Source organism: Dendropsophus ebraccatus, chromosome 6, assembly GCF_027789765.1.
Source record: "Dendropsophus ebraccatus isolate aDenEbr1 chromosome 6, aDenEbr1.pat, whole genome shotgun sequence".
NCBI classification, from domain to species: domain Eukaryota; kingdom Metazoa; phylum Chordata; class Amphibia; order Anura; family Hylidae; genus Dendropsophus; species Dendropsophus ebraccatus.
In genome coordinates this window covers 94531785-94549984 of record NC_091459.1, presented here as the reverse complement: position 1 = coordinate 94549984, position 18200 = coordinate 94531785, and positions in this window count along the sequence as shown.

Below are 18200 nucleotides of genomic sequence, written 5' to 3'. Positions count from 1 at the left end.
TATGATGCCTCTAGCCCTCCACTATATCAATGGAGGCTTGTAGAAACTCAGAGGTGCAGAGCAGCAATCGCATGCACCTTTCAAGCCTAGTACTTGCATCTTTGGCTGAGAGATTGAAGGAAGACAACCCCTGATTCATAGTTTCAGACTTGTAAGTGAGAAGAGACTATGACTCAGAAGCGGTTTTCCTTTGAAATCAATGTGAGCAGCAGAGGATTTACTGTGCATGCTTGGGCCAGAAAATACTTACAGCCATGCATGATCATTTAGTGTAGAAGTTTTCAGGCCTATCAATCATGCCTGAAGAGGTGTGATTACACTGAAAGCTCTATGATTTCTTACAGCCATATCTCTGCCCCGATGCTTACTTGGAACTCATTAGCACATGATGTGTGGGTGAATAAAAATTGTATTCCTTATTTTTACAGTAACAAGGATGTGACATAGAATCTGGTTTTATTACACATAATGTGGTCTGAACAGTTTAATACCCTAAATCCATTTTCACACAGAGTAAAATCGGCTGAATTCTGTGCCGGAGCTGTCCACCACGGAATCTTGCCTGCCGTCTGTTTCAATGGCACACACCTCCACTTCTGCCACTCTCCGCTTGAAGAATTGATATGTTTTTTGGGGTTAAATTGGTGAAACTCCGCCATGGAATCCCGCCTGTCGTCTTTTTCAATGGGATGGCTTGCGCACCTCCGCTTCTGCCGCTCTCCGCTGAAGATCTTTGAGCAAAGAGCCGTGGAAGCGGAGGTGCGCAAGCCATCCCATTCAAACAGATGGCAGGGGGGATTTCACAGCGGAGGGCTCCGCTGTGGAATTCCGCAGATCTTACTTACATCTTACTGTGTGAACAGTCCCTTTGGTCACAAACAATTATTATTTTTTCTTTTATCCTCCTCACCTTCTAAGAGCCATAACTCATCTGTCATCTACAGAGCCATGGGTAATGACACCCTTTATTTAACTATAAAATTTTCTGCAAAACTGAAAGGGGAAAAAAATAAATAAAATTATATATATTTATTTGTGAGGTGAAATAAAAAAAAAAAAAAAAAAAAAAAAAAAGTTTGGTGTATTTTTTTCTTTTGCACCTTTCACTCCAAAGTAAATCTGACATGTTATCTATATTCTACAGGTCAGCACAATTACAACAATACCCAGTTTGTTTCTTGTTATGTTTGTTTTACTTCTGAATTATCAAAAAAATGTAATGCAATTTTGTGTCCATGTAACAGCACCTTAAAGGACAAGTGCCATGAAAAACTTTTTCCCAGTAATTGAAGCACATTACAAAGTTATATAACTCTGTAATGTGCTTCAATCACCTATCTGCCTCCCTTCCCTGTCTTTTCCCCCCTCCACCCCCCACCAGGAAGTGTCCTGACTCACACAGACCTGATTACTGTCGTCACCGTCACCAGGCAGCTCCTTCTTGTGAGGATGAGTCATCAGCAGGAGGGCTGCTCTAGGTCCTGTTACAGCAGCCTCCCCCTCCCCCTCCTTGTCAGGTGACTCTGCTTGCTCAGCTTATCTTCTCTAGTGACATGACTCCTTCACTGAGTCCACGGCAGCAGGAGAGAGGGTATGAGGGTAGGGGGGAGCTTCCTATGTGCTGGAGTCAGTCTCAGGGGAGATAAGCAAGTGAGATGTGACAAGTGATGGCTTGCAGTTGTTCAGCCAATCGGAGGTGAGCAAGCCTGTCACCTGACAAGGCAGGGGAGGGGGGAGGCTAGTGTAACAGGAGAAGGAGCTGAGAGAAGAGCTTGGTGACGGTAACGACAGTAATCAGGTCTGTGTGAGTTAGGACACTTCCTGGTGGGGGGTGGAGGGGAGAAAAGACAGGGAAGGGAGGCAGATAGGTGATTGAAGCACATTACAGAGGTATATAACTTTGTAATGTGCTTCAATTACTGGATAAAAGTTTTTCATGGCACTTGTCCTTTAAAGAGAAGTCCTATCAATTTAAAATAAAGTCAGGAAGCAAGAGGGTGTGGGAAAATAATAAATGAACTAAACTTACCTATCTTCGTGCCCTGTAGCGCCATTATGGGGCCTAGCTGACGGCCGCTGGTGACCTGCAACTCTTCTAGCTGCAACGTCATGTACCCAGCTAAGTGATTGTGTGCTCAGTGGGACATCACTGACTGGCTGAGCAAGCAATCACTCAGCTGACCCGTGACGTTGCAGCTGGAAGAGCTGGTTTCCAGCCAAATGACTTCTGGCAGCTGTCAGTGGGACCCTGGAGCAGTGCAGGGGAGGCACAGAGACAGGTGAGTTTAGGTTGTCTATTATTTTCCTGCAACCACCTCCCCTACTTTCTCCCTTTCTAAATATGGTGGGACTTCTCCCTTAATCTTTATCATGACAATATGAGCAGTCCTAGTTAAAAATATAATTCTGTGGCGTGTTATTCACCTCTGTGGTGTACAATGCTGCATATTACAATGGATGCAAATTTATTTATGGATGCCATTGTAAGCCATCTATCAGCGGTGTTTCAGTCCTCCACTGGACCACATGATTCCCAAACAGGCTTAGGCTATGCTCCCACTACGTAAGTTTCATAATAATCACAACCATTGTTGCTGAACGGCCTTGATTAATATGAAACTTACATTGTGCTGCCCTCTATGGAATCACAGCTGGAGTGTATACACATAGGGAGAGATTTATCAAATGGTGTAAAATTTTGACTGGTGTAACCTGCCCACAGGAACCAATCGCAGCTCAGTTTTCAGCTCGGCTAAAAGGAAATCTGAGCTGTGATTGGTTGCTGTGAGCTGTTTGCATCAGTTTGAGAAATTTTACACCCTTTGAGAAATCTCCCCCATAGTATACTCCGGCCTGGATTGCTCGCGGCCATGGAAAAAACTGACATGTCAGTTTTCTGCGGCCGCTATTCATTGAATAGTGGCCGCAGAGAACCTGTCAGTTTTCACAATATCCATTGTGTGCAGCGGTGAATTCAGATCCACCCACATTCGAATTCAGCAGAAGCGAAGACCATTCGGCCGGTAGTGCAATACCAACCGGGATGATCTTTAGTAACACCAGCTGTTCTGTGATCAGGCTGTTATACATAGTGTGAACATGGCCTTAGGCTGGGCTCACACTGCGTTTTTGCAGTCTGTTTAACGTGTCCATTTTATGAAAAACATGCATGATAAAAACGGATGCAAAAACGTATCCAATTGTGTGCAATCCGTTTGGATCCGTTTTTCCATCGACTTCCAATATAAAAAAAAAAAGAAGGATCAAAACAGATGTGCTTATTTATTTATTTTATGGTTGACCACGTTTTTGTGTAAATTAAAAGTAAACATTTAAAAATGTATACGTCAAACAGACTGCAAAAACGCAGTGTGAAAACTGAAACTTACAGTTAGGTTGGAGTCACTTTCTAATTCCAATGAGTTGCACATTGTACAGAGCATCTGCAAATAACCTGTGGTGAGATACAGTGCATAGAAGTGGCAGTCACATGGTCCCAGGGCAGCACAGGAGTGAAGCCAATAAGACCGTTATTGGCTTACAAAGGCATCTATAAATAAACTAAGTACAGTATTATGCACCATAAATGTGGCCACAGAGTAACAGTTTTGCTTCAAGTGGTTCTTTCAGTCTCAAGAAATTGACTTGTGTCTACAATCATGCCCTAAGGCCATATTACTACTTTATGTTTCCACTGATACTACCTATAACATCTAAAATACTGTGTATACCTACTGTATATAGCCGAAAACAAACAAAAAAAAGAATCGATGGAAAAAAGTATTTATAACAATATAAAAATAACAATGTGACAATGTAAAAGTATATATATATATATATATATATATATATATATTTATTATATTTCTGAAAAATAAAGAGCAGATATTTTAATCTAGATGATTAAAAAAAATCTTGATCCATCAAATATTCCTGACTTACCTTCTATGAATATTCCATTGCTTAATATGCATGTTTTCATATCTTCTGTACATCTCACTGAATTTACATACATCACAAACTTCCAGAGCCTACAAATAAAATCATATCTCCATGAAAAAAATGCTATTTTTCATTAGATATGTGTAAATGACTTCAAGTCGCAATACATTTGTCATTAACAGTCGTCATTAACATATTTGTTAATTATTTCAGATTCTCTTTGTGGTTATCTGCATTGTTCTAGGCACATAGCCCGAGGTAATATGTCACGGTTATCCGATTCACTGAAAAACAATTCATGCAAAAATGTGTGACAAATTGCAATGACATGGGTTTCTCATGATTGGTTGTGAATACTGGATTGACAGGCCCCTAACTACCTTGCTTCTAGACAAAAAGTTTTCTGCTACTCGATATGGCATCATGGGTAAGAAGATACATTGTTAAAAGAGAAATTCTGTAAGAAAATTGTTAGATGTAATAAGTTATTGTAAGGAGGGATTCTACTACATAGCTGACTTAAAAGGACCCTATAACCAGACAGGTGACAATAGTTTATGTGTAATTCCTTTAAATTGTAGAACTAAATCGGGTACCTATAGCAACTTACATGCCAGCCATAGAGTAAATAGTACAGGATTTCATGTATACTAATGGTCATATTTGTATCCAAGTCTTGCTCTCCTGTACCAGCTGCCCAATCAATGATATGAGTGCAGCCTGGAGGTCAGAGTCCATGCTGGGCGGTGCAGTTCTAAAAATGCAAATTGAAGAAATTTACTTTTCCTGCAGAGTACCAGGATTTCTGTAAATTAAACCTAACCTGATGTTTGCTTCTTAGTCTCAAACTGTAGCACCCTACATTGTAGTGTAAACCAATCTCCAGATTTTCTTATTGCCTATTTAAAGAGAACCTGTTATGACTTTTATCCTGCCTGAACCATGGGTCATCCGGGGATCTCCAGTGACCTCTTAAGGATCTCATAAGGAAAGATCTGTGAGTCAAGGTTGATAGGACGGGTACTGTATAAGCCACAGTGAATTTAATAAACATCCAAGCTTCACAAGATTATACATGCATGTTTGCACTGACAAAGCTGTTGGTCAAAACAGCCAACATATTTCCTTAATGTCACAATGCCTATTTTGACTCATCATCATTTGTCCTGAAAACTAAAAACAGCACATTGCAACATGGTGGGAATTGTCTATTGGGCATAATTTTCTCCTTTGATTTCTATGTGTCTTGTATGTGGAGATAGTGTGTGTGTGTGGGGATTTATCATTATGCTTAGTTGTATATATATAATGCTGTATATATATATATATATATATATATATATATATATATATATTTAGTTCTAAAGGTGATTAAGGGATAGTGAAAAAAAATGAGTGTTAACAATTAAAAATAACGTGTGTGGTTTGCAAACTGACATCCTTGAACAATTGCCATGAACATTATTTTGAAGTCAGTGCAAACAACGTCCATTATTTAAAACATTATGTGTATTGGATGGCAGTCATTCCATTGACTTAAATTATATTTTAATAGTAATAGACATTATTTTAAAAAGAAAAAGCAGACACCTTTTTTTTTTTAAATATAGCATAAAGGGAAATATTTCTTAGGAATATATGTAAATACTGCATAGGTACCATATTACCATATAATACACACGTGTACTGTAGACTCTAAGACATGGGTCTCCAAACTGCGGCCCTCTAAACTAAAGCTTTGGATTTGGCTGTCCAGGCATGATGGGAAATGTAGTTTTGCAACAGCTGGAGGGCCGCAGTTTGGAGATCCATGCTCTAAGACATGTGAATTTGAAATAATTTTAAATTGTAAATTTAAAGGCGCATTCTTGCATTAGAAAATGTTATTCTTGTAGTGGCAGTGCTTTCAAAATAACAAAGGAACCTTGCTTAACTGCCCTGATCTCCTGCAGCTGCCTTTCCAATGGCTTCCAGTATTGACTGCTTCCTGCATCCTGAGATGCTTTGTCCCTGCAGGTAATGCTCTCTCAGCCAATCAGTGGCTACAGAGGTGACCTGCTTTAGCTAGTAATTGGCTAAGTAAGCATGCCCTGTGGGGATACATCATTGAAAGAAAGAAGCAGCGGGCATTGGAAGCCTTTGGGCTGCAGGGAATCAGGACAGGTGAGTATGGTTTCCTTTTTTTGAAGTCACACCTTTAGAATAATATTTTCTAATGCCTGAAACCCCTTTAAAAACAATAGAACTTACTACTACTACCAAAGGCTAGTACTTACCAAATTTAAGCATGCAAGAATAATGGACATATTAAAAAAAGGTAGATACTTTTTCCCATATGTTCACATGAAAAGTGATTTATACTCTGTCCATCTATCTTTAAACTTAGGTCGTGATTTCCATATTGCTTCACATAAATGACTACGGAATAGTTGATATTCCTATAGAATAGCATGGGTCATTATATATATATAGTCACCATTTATTCTTCGAATATAAGATTCTTGACATTATTATACTCTGTGCCAGATTTAGCAATTGCCAAGTGTAAAATGGCTATTTGGAAACATTCATAGGTGTTCTAAGTTGTTAAAACCAGCAGTATGTCTTGCAGCATTTAAACAAAACATCTTCTACGACTAAAACCATTCTTCATATTCCCTTCTTTACAATTCATTCAGTTCAGCGGGGAGAAATTCTTTAAATCTCATTGCACGTAAGACATAAAGGATATGTATGCTGTAAATAATCACATGACCAGAAAGGTATGAGTTCAGAAACCAATTGTGACTATACCAGTAAAGTGTTTCACATTTGGTTTTTAAATAGACCAAGTAAAAGAAAAAAGAAAGAAAGAAAAAAAAAGATAAAAAATAGTTTGGATGATCCCAGCTGTGATTAAATAATATGCTTTGTATAGTAACCATAGATTTCTCTCTTTGATTTCTTTCTCCAGTGAAAGATGCTATGTGTATTTAATCAGAGCAAAGAGAGTGGCAGACCTACTAACATCAAAAGGCCAAAGGTCAAAGCCATTTTCACCCTCGTGATGCTGTTTTATCCTTTCGTGGAACAAAGATTAACGGGTCTTTCCTATTTTATTTTTCTCTTTGTCCTCGTCCGAAAAGATCTTCACAAAAATAAAGTCAATGTCCTATTTTTTTTTTCTTTTTAACATGGTAGACTGTAAAAATCTGCTGTTTCTGACAGTTATAAGGAAGAAAGGTAAAATAATGAGATGCAATGTTTTGGCAAGTAGATCAGATAAAAGAAAACAGTTAATGACATATCTGGGGTTCCGTGAGCACTGTCATTAAATACTTTCCACATGTACACACTGTATCCATGTCACATCAAGGCCATACATAGGAAGCTGAATAACTCTGGATGCCGCCAATGTGGATGTTCTTTGAGTGCCCTGCTTTCATAGAAATCGGTCCTACATAGTTTTACAAGATATATATTTATCTGACCTTATAAATAAAGCTACAGGTTTATGATTAAGGGATGAAAGGCCATATTGTGAGCAGATGATAATAGGCCATGTTTATATGTATTTCAAGATTAATAGCACACTTGTTTTTTTTTGTATTTCATTCCATTTTTTTTTTTTTTTTAGAATGGGAAGGGAGGTAATTTCTTTGGGGTTGTTTTTATAAGGGGGTTGTTTGTATAAGGTTTTTTAAAAATATTTTTTTCAACTTTTTTTTACCCTTGTTTTTACACTTTTCTTTTTTACAGTTACATTTGCAATCATTGGATTGCATTTACTGATCAATGCTATGCCACTGCATAGCATTGATCAATACTATTGACTATTGGCGATCTTCTCATAGAGCCTGCCTGAGGGAAGACTCTATTAGAAGATTGCTGATCTAACAAGATGGAGGTCAGTGTTTCTCCTCCGCTTGTCAGTGAAAGTGATCGGGAACCCTGTAGTTAGTCCCGATCAGTCAGTGTCAAATGCTTATCCTGTCACTGATTTCCTTAAATGCTGCAATCACTATTAATGACATGGGATTAATGACAGGCAACTGCGTGACCATGGCTGCCTGTTATTACCTCTGGAGCTGGCACCACTTCTGTGTGCGGTACCGCTCACATTGGAGCAGCCCTGCACACATTAAAAGCCCCTTCAGTGCAGGAACATATATATATATATATATATATATATATATATGTGTGTGTATGTTCCTATTGCACAGGGCATGTGCAATAGAAATGTATATATATACGTATTATGGATGTGAAGGGATTAAGCAGCATCCCTGACTATATACTTAAAGCTTCCCAGCTCATTAAGGGGAATATAGAGGTTGAGAATTTTTCCAGTTTGCTCCTAGCGGGCAGAAATAGTGCTGGCTCTGGCTGCCCATGTGATGCTACGCTGATACATCATGGGATTGATAGCAGATTAAGCAGGGAGAGAATGCAGTTTAAAATCTGAAAGTCAAGAGGGTGGCTGATCAAAGGCATATATATATATATATATATATATATATATATATATATATATATATACACACAATATATATATATATATATATAGATAGATAGATAGATAGATAGATACACAGTATATATATGTATAAAGATTAACATTTCTGTTAATTTGACTTAATTGTGTGAGAAGATAATGTAAGAAGAGGTACCACCAGTTGCCAGAATGAAAGGGGCTACAGGGAATATTCCAACTGATATTCCCATTTGGATCCTGATTGTTTTTCTGTTCTTTGGTTAACCCTTAGAGGACCTGGCCAATTTCATTTTTTGCATTTTCGTTTTTCCCTCCTTGTGCTTAAAGCGTAACTGTCATATTTTTTTTATTGCAGAAATCAGTAGTATAAGCGATTTTAAGAAACTCTGTAATAGGTTTCATTAGCCAAAAAAGACTCCTTCTGTACTCGAGAAGCAATTTCCCAGCCTTCCCCCTGACTTCTTCTCTGTGCATTATCAGGCAAACATGTCTTCATTACTGACAAGCCAGTGAAGACGGGCTCTGCTCTCTCCATTCTGTGCCTATGAAGAAGGGAGGGGCCGAGGAAGATGAGTGAGCAGGAAGAGGTGACATGAAGGTCAGCTGTTTGTAGACTGTCTGGGCACCTAAAACGCTGGATTCTGGGGTCAGAAAGGTCAATGCTCATCTAGGAACTTACAGAGAGAAGATTGTATTTTTTGCGCCATGATCTTTTCTATCTATTGGTACCTTGATTGTGCATATGCATCTTTTTTATAGATTTTTATTACAATTTTTCTGGATTTGATGCGACCAAAAATATGCAATTTTGCACTTTGGGATTTTTTTTTGCGCTTACGCCATTTACAGTGCGACATCAGGAATGTGATTAATTAATAGTTTGGGCGATTACACACAGCAATACCAAACATGTTTTTTTATTTATTAATTTATTTTTATTTATAACATGTGAAAAGGGGTGTGATTCAAACTTTTATTAGGGGAGGGGGCTTCTTATTAATAACAACACTTTCATTTTTACTTTTACACTTATACTAGAAGCCCCCCTGGGGGACTTCTAGTATAAGTACTCTGATCTCTCATGCAGATCTATGCTGCATAGATATGCAGCATAGATTGATGAGATAGGCACATTGATTGCTTCTGGCTGCTGCAGCCGGAAGCAATCTAGTGCCGAAATAGGATCAGGGCCATTACAGCGCTAACCCTGGACCGAGTAAGATGTGTGGATTGCTCCTCCGGGACCCCACTAGACACCAGGGAACGGCTGCATCAAGTAATCGGATGAAGCTGTCAACTTTGACAGCAGTATCCAATTACTTTATTAGCGAGCACGGTGATCGGACCGTGCACGCTAATAGCTGCGGCACAAGCGGCACCTGGAACCGCGGCGGTTCAGAGCATGGCCGCCGCGCGGCCCCGGTCTGAACACATGGAGACGGCCAGGTACAGGTACGTCCAGGGTCGCCTAATGGTTAAATATAAATGGTTAAATATAAACATCCAAGGAAGGATAGAAGCCACTGGTGAAAGGCCTGATCAATCCTGCCTTCAAAAAGGCTAATACAACATCCAAGGAAGGATAGAAGCTACTGTTGAAAGGCCTGGTCGATCCTGCCTTTATAAAGGATACAACAACATTCAAGGAAGGTTAGAAGCCACTGGTGAAAGGCCTGGTCAATCCTGCATTCAAAACAGCTAAAACATCCAAGGAAGGATAGAAGCTACTGGTGATAGGCCTGGTTAATCCTGCCTTCAAATTGGCTAAAACATCCAAGAAATGTAAAAGGTACTGTTGAAAGGCCTGGTCAATCCTGCCTTTAAAAAGGATACAACAACATCCAAGAAAGAAAAAAAGCTACTGTTGAAAGGCCTGGTCAATCCTGTCTTTAAAACGGCTACAACATCGAGAAAAAGGTAGAAGGTACTGGTGAAAGAACGGCAGAGGGCACCCATTAGATGACATCCACAGATAATATAGTTTGAAGTGGACAAGACAAGAATGCTAAATTGAATTTGAATGTAGCAGTTGGGGTAACATTCCCTTCATATTGTGACTCCCCACTTCTCCCCCCACCGCTGTTTCGACTTTGAATTTGACTGTAGCAGTTGGGGTAACATTTCTGGCATCATGTGACTCCCCACTTCTCCCCCCACCTCTGTTTCGACTTTGAATTTGACTGTAGCAGTTAGGGTACCATTCCCTGCATAATGTGACTCCCAACTTCTCCCCCCACCGCTGTTTCGACTTTGAATTTGACTGTAGCAGTTGGGGTAACATTCCCGGCATCATGTAACTCCCCACTTCTCCACCCACCGCTGTTTTGAGTTTGAATTTGACTTTAACTGTAGCAGTTGGGGTACTTTTCCCTGGTTGAAATTGGGGTACGCTTTAAGGAGAAGCAGCAATACTAGGTTAAAGACGTGGGCCAGGCATGGTACATATGTGAGGCTGCCAAGTTGCAGAGCCGCCATCAGGTTCCGCCCCTTGTCACATGAAACCAAGCTCACTGCTAATTACACAGGGTAATTAGCAGTGAGCTTGGATATAGCTTCAATAAGACATAAATAAATTAAAAAATTGATAAACGTCAGCCTGTCAGTTGACAGGTGCGCTTATTAGTGACTGATGATGCCACCAGCTGCACTGAAGACCCGCTCTGACAACACGCTAGGGGTAGGGCAGCCCAGCACCTCCAAGTCAAACTCAAACTCCAATCAGCGTTGGGGAGAAGTGGTGAGTCACATCCAAGCTCACTGCTAATTGCCCTGTGAAAGATGGTGATGGCATATACTATATACTATATAGCTGCAGTTACCCACAGATTGTATACGACAACCTCCAGAAACTAGTGTGACCTGTATATTTTCTTATTTCTTCATTTATAACTGCAGTCACATCAAAGCTCACTGCTAATTGCCCTGTGAAAGATGGTGGTATATACTATATAATAGTAATAACAATATAATAGTACTGAGGACTTCTTAGGGGTCTGTATGCAACACCTGCTGTCCCCTTACTGCCAGCAGCCGATATCCACAATGTGCTGCTAAAATCTTGGTAGCTGCACTGCATGTCCCAGCCAGCAGTCTGGAGTCTGACTTTGGGCATAGTGGAGGTGAAGGGGTGGGTGTAGGGCGGGAGGCGCTCGTGCCTGGGGCCTGGGCGGGGGGGCCTGACAGAGCCAGCATGTGACACAGGGAAAGGAGCACTAAGTGAAAGGCCTTGGTTCCACTGAGTGGGGTGTTTAGCACTCATATGCCTATGCATGCCAGTAGTGGTTAGCCTGGTAGTGGTGGCTCCCCTGCTGATCCTGGCGTGGCACACATTGCACACTACAGTCCATTGGTCATCCGCAGTTTCTTTAAAGAACCTCCAGACTTTCGAACATCTAGGCCTGCCCACGGGAGTTTGACTCCGTGAAACAGTTGCTGATCTACTTGCTCTGGCCCTGCTTCTCCCTCTGCCCACCCCTCTTCCTCTTCCAACCTGTCCTGTGGCTGAACTTGGGGCAGGCTGTGGGGAAGGAGGCTGAGCTTCCACGCCCTTGGCTAGCGTGGGTGGACTGCGTGGAAGACTGGGTGGTGAATAAGTTACTGGACACATTATCCGCTATCCACGTCAGCACCTGTTCACGCTGCTGCGGTTTCAATAGTTGTGTACCCTGAGACCCCATAAGTTGCGAGAAGAAGCTAGGGATTGAATGTCTGCGGTGTGCCACTGCTCCCTCCTCAATGGGTGCTGCTGTGTCACCCTGCCCAGAATAACGGCCTCTGCCCACTGCATCGCTTGGAACCCCATGCCCTCGTCCTCGACCCTTACCCCTGGGCTTCACCATTTTATGGACATTGCACAGTCAAGACTGAGATAGCTGCACTACAAATCACAGCAAGCTAAGAAAATATATTACACAGACTACTTTTGGAGGTAGTCGTATAGAGTCTGTGTGTAAGTGCTGTTATATGGTGTATACCAGCACTTACACAGAGCAATTAGCTGTGAGCTTGGATATGCCCACAGTAAGAAATACAAAAATAAGAATATTTACTGGTGGTCATGTCCCACTAGTTTTTAGGAGGCTGTGGTATACAATCTGGTGGTGGCTGCACCAATACACTCTGTGACACCCCCTTTACACTGTGCAAGCAGTAGTGAACTTAGATATGGCTTGAGGAAGAAAGACAGAAATCTGAAAATATACTAGTGGTCCCACTAGTTTTTGGGAGGCTGTGGGATGCAATCGGGTGGTGGCTGCACCAATACACTCTGTGACACCACCTTTACACTGTGCAAGCAGTAGTGAACTTAGATATGGCTTGAGTAAAAAAGACAGAAATCTGGAAAAATAATAGTGGTCCCACAAGTTTTTGGGAGGTTGTGGGATATAATCTGGTGGTGGCTGCACCAATACACTCTGTGACACCACCTTTACACTGTGCAAGCAGTAGTGAACTTAGATATGGCTTGAGTAAGAAATACAGAAATCTAGAAATATACTAGTGGTCCCGCAAGTTTTTGGGAGGCTGTGATATACAATCTGTTGATGGCTGCACCTATACACACTCTGTGACACCACCTTTACACTGTGCAAGCAGTAGTGAACTTAGATATGGCTTGCGTAAGAAATACATAAATCAGAAAATATAGTAGAGGGCCCACTAGTTTTTAGGGGGCTGTGGGATACAATCTGTTGATGGCTGCACCTATACACACTCTGTGACACCCCCTTTACTCTGAACAAGCAGTAGTGAACTTAGATATGCCTTGCGTAAGAAACACAGATATGAGGAAATATAGTAGGGGGCCCAGTAGTTTTTAGGGGGCTGTGGGATACAATTTGTTGGTGGCTGCACCTATACACACTCAGTGACACCCCCTTTACACTGAACAAGCAGTAGTGAACTTAGATATGCCTTGCGTAAGAAATATAGAAATCAGAAAATATAGTAGAGAGCCCACTAGTTTTGGGGGGGCTGTGGGATACAATCTGATTGTGGCTGTACCTTTACACACTCCGTGACACCCCCTTTACACTGAACAAGCAGTAGTGAACTTAGATATGCCTTGCGTAAAAAATACAGAAATCTGAAAATATAGTAGAGAGCCCACTAGTTTTTAGGTGGCTGTGGGATACAATCTGTTGGTGGCTGCACCTATACACACTCAGTGACACCCCTTTACACTGAACAAGCAGTAGTGAACTTGTATATGCCTTGCCTAGGAAATACAGAAACCAGGAAATATAGTAGAAGGCCCACTAGTTTTTAGGGGGCTGTGGGATACAATCTGTTGGTGGCTGGACCTATATACACTCTATGACACCCCCTTTACACTGTGGAAGCAGTAGTGAACTTAGATATTCCTTGTGTAAGAAATATAGAAATCAGAAAATATAGTAGAGGTCCCAAAAAAAATTGTACTGAGCACTTCTTAGGGGTCTGTAAGCAACACCTAATGTCCCCTTTCTGCCAGCAGCCAATCACCACAACGTGCTGCTGAAATCATGGTAGCTGCACTGTAAGTCCCAGCCAGCAGTCTAAAGAAATACAATTTAAAAACAATTTGAAGCCCTTACAAGGGCTGTTTGGTTGTTTTGCTAGTATTTCCTGCCTACTGGAATGCTAATTCCCTCCCCAACGCTCTCCCTGACAAGCAGAAGCTCTGTCTCTAATCTCTTCAAGCATGCATGTGAGCCAAGCCTCAGAAGCCGAGATTTTTATATGGCAGGGTCATCTGATCTGGCCAACCAATCGCTGCTATCGACATGTATGGGTCCCACGTGATCGCAGGAAAGAGTGTCCTGCATGTTTATTGGCTGAGAAAAAGCGCCGAAACTTACAGGAAATGGATGATGAGATTCTCTCGAGCATCACGAGATGCTCGTCCGAGTAACAAGTATCATCGAGTACCTTAATACTCAAACAAGTACCAAGCTCGGACGAGCATGTTCGCTCATCACTACAATTACTGTAAATAAAAAGTAAAATGTCAGTTAAAAAAATGATTCTAGGACCTATGTGAATAGCTGGTCTTTAGCGTTGAGTGAACATACTTGGTCGAGCATAGTGCTTGTTTGAGCATCGATGTGCTTGATCAAGCTAGGATGCTCTACAGAGTTTCAGTACAGTAGCGCAAATATTTTTGGAGCTCCCGGCATCATCATTCATTGATTGTAATTTTATGTACATATCCCTTCAAGGGATGAAATATACAGAATTTAGAACGGAAAAAAGCAATATCTGACTTATTAGAAGACACATTAGAACTCCAGAGATATGCCATCAATTGATGGCATGCTGCTGGCTCTACCAATATTACATCTCCATTAGTGTGCAGTCACCCAATCTTGGCTTGTAAATCTCTCCAGAGGTGCACATTTGCAAGAATCAGAGTTCAGTGCATGTTAAAGATATATGAAGAAAAAAAAAGTTTGCAGCACTTACCAGATGAGCAGGGATGGGGGAAAGATATTGGGAACAAGTTAAGTTATGTAATAAAATTATATGAAGTGACAAAACAGTACGAATAAGTTATGAGGCATATTACTTGCTGTGACCACAAAGGGTCTTGAATATGCCTATTTCTTTTTTTTTTTACCTTTTTTTGGCTCCTTAGATTATCTTTATAGTTAAAAGTAAAAAATTTTACTTTATGGACTACTGGGAACAGAAATATAATATGTGGCACAGTGGCTTACCTTCTGTACTAGAGTTGTTGTTCTTCAATAAGAGTGATCCATTGAACTTTGTAATACACAAGGTGTGGCAAGTTTTGAAAGTAAAGTTGTAACTCAATGGCAGTAACGAATTGTGGGAGAATGTTAACCTTTCACAACTAGATAAAATACAGTATTTCACTTTTTGGATTAATAATATTTTTCAAGGGGGTTATATTAAGTCATTTGAAACTCTTAAAATGAAATTTGCATTAGGAATACATATTTTGAACCTTAAAGTAAGAATTAATTCAAAGAGAAATGGACAAGAGATTTGGGTATAGAGGATATAAATTGAAATAAAGTATTTGCACGGTGGTGAGTTAGCGTAGGGACCCGTGTGAACCAGGGGACCTGCACGTGGTACACGGGGCTATTATGGTCTGATCAAATTATATACCGACACCCTGACGGTTTTTAAAATAGGCCTAGCGGCACTAGTGTCAGCCATATGTGGGATGTGCGGCCGCTCCTGTCTCTCCATGTCGTGTTTTACAGTTCTCTCTTTTATGAGCAGCTGGCACTCCCCCTTAAGACCTACATGATCCAAATTGGCAGGATATACCTGTGCTCACATGTCAGTACCTTATGTCTTTCCCATTTTGTTTGCAGCAGCATTGGTGAGCGCAATACCACATTCATACTTGTGTTGCTTGGGGGCAGCCTTCCCCGCCAGTGGTGCCGGATGGGTTTTTGGTGGGCACTTTGGGTTTGGTCCAGTGACATGGGGGTTGCAGGGCCATTCCATGGCCTCCCTTCCCTGCACGTGCACGCTTTGCGGGGGTGGCGGTCGCTGACCGACACGGTGGTGAGTTAGCACAGGGACCGGTGTGAACCAGGGGACCTGCACGTGGTACTCGGGGCTAATATGGTTTGATCAAATTATACTGTATACCGACAGTTTCTAAAATAGGCCTAGCGGCACTAGTGTCAGCCATATGTGGGATGTGCGGCCGCTCCTCTCTCTCTCCATGTCGTAATTTGCATAGATTTACTGTTGTAATAGTGCAAATCACACAGTTACACAACTATATTATTTATCAGATACACTATACCCTACAAAATATTATACACTTTAATAAGAAAATGAAAGAGAAAAAAGAAAAGAAAAAAGCTTTATATCAGGTTTAAAAGATGGAGTATTAGTAATTATATATGTCAGAGATGTATGGAAAAACATATTGAGTGATAAGGGTTGGGTTGTCTGTGAGTGCTGGGGTACCGGGGGAAGCGGCTAGATACGTGTGTGGGATTCCTTGCTGAGGTTGTCGGAGCTGGCAAAAAAGCCTCCTATAGAAGAGAGATTTCAAAACAGAAAAGAAAGAGGGAAGAAAAGACAATGCATAATAGAAATATAAAAAAACAGCAAGACATAAAAGAGATCTAACTGGGACCCCAGAAGATGGAGACTCCGGTTGAGACAGGGCCTCTGCCCTATTTGGGCTCCAGTAAGATGGCAGAGAGCTGCATGGTATATGTGTAGCATGCCAATAGAGAGAAAGTTTGGTGAGCGCTGTGGGGACGGAAGCAGTGTATCAGTTAGCCCCCCCCCCCCCACACACGCACACACTTCCCTCCAGACAGATGCCTGCAAATGTATGGAATTATGGATGTGGAGAAGGGAATAAAATATTTTTTTGGTTTATGATGGTTCACCATGGATAAAAACAAGAGTGAGAAACAAAAAAAAAGGATACATATTATGGGGTTGGAAGGGTCAGTGGGGCAAAACTCGAATGGGCCAGTACGGTGTCTGGGGCTTAATTATTTGCGAAATATTTAATAAAGGACTATATACACTAATTCCTTATCTTTCAATTATTAAAAAATACTGTAATGTTTGATATTGATGTGAAGTTTTAATGTACATTTGGATAAATAAAGTACAAAAAAATCCTATCCAAACATAAACATTACAACAATTATTTTGCTTTACAAATGCTTCATTGCGGCCTGCTTATAGATATTATCTATTGAATTGAAGGAGATGTGTGTATATGACACGTTTTCTCAGGAACTGGTAATCTTGGCAGAAATTTTTGGAAAAGAAAACGAACCAATGGTGTTTGAGAGCTTTCAGCTGATTCTGAGAGTACAAAGGAATGGAGGGCCCCTCTGGAAAACTTTCAGAGCTTTGTTAAACCATTAAAAGCACATACAGGTAGGGAGCATAAATGCAAATACAGGTCCCAGGAATAAGTCATAAAACCAGCATATTTCAGACCCATTACTAGGGGTCCATTTTCATGGCCGACAGATATAACTCTAGATCACACTATATAGGTTGTGACCTCAGAATTTCCCCAGGTACACTCAATTAGAGGGCCCACTCTCCTCCAAGAAGCGTTAACCCTTGCTCCTCTGATAGCATTGGGTGCTGATGTCCACAATATGTTATACAACATGTTTCATATCCGCTACTGAATATGTTATACAACATGTTTCATATCCGCTACTGAATTGTAATCTCACTATTTGCAAACATTAACAAGTATATGATGACAGACATGATAGTAAAAAATGATCAGAGAAGTTCTAACACCCTTATATGATCTAACAATATGTATCCTGTACAGGTTAATAGACGTGAGATCACTTTTGTGATTCACTCCATGTGGACATACTTTCATTCCGTACAAGTATTGTCAGGAACCGGACAGCAGGACAAGACAAACAGTGAGCCCTAAGCCCTAAACACAATAACGAATGGTCAACAGTCCGGGTCACAACAAACGGGCAGCAAAAGTACAAAATCAATATCCGAAGGCAAAGTCAATATACAGGCAGTATGGTCAGGGGCAGGCAGCAAACAAGAATGGTCAGAAAGGCAAAGCAGGGTCAAAATCAACAGAGCAAGAATAGAAACACAGAACCAGGCAGAGACAAGCTCAATATCCGGCAATGAGAGCACAGACTGGGTTAGTTATATAGGAGGCCAGGATTCTGGTCCAGAATGTAATTGGACCATCCCCCTGATCTCCAAGCACAGACACCTGAGAACAAGACAGATCCACTGGCAGGATGACCTGTCAGTCACAGCAGAACCCAAACACAGATTAACCATGACA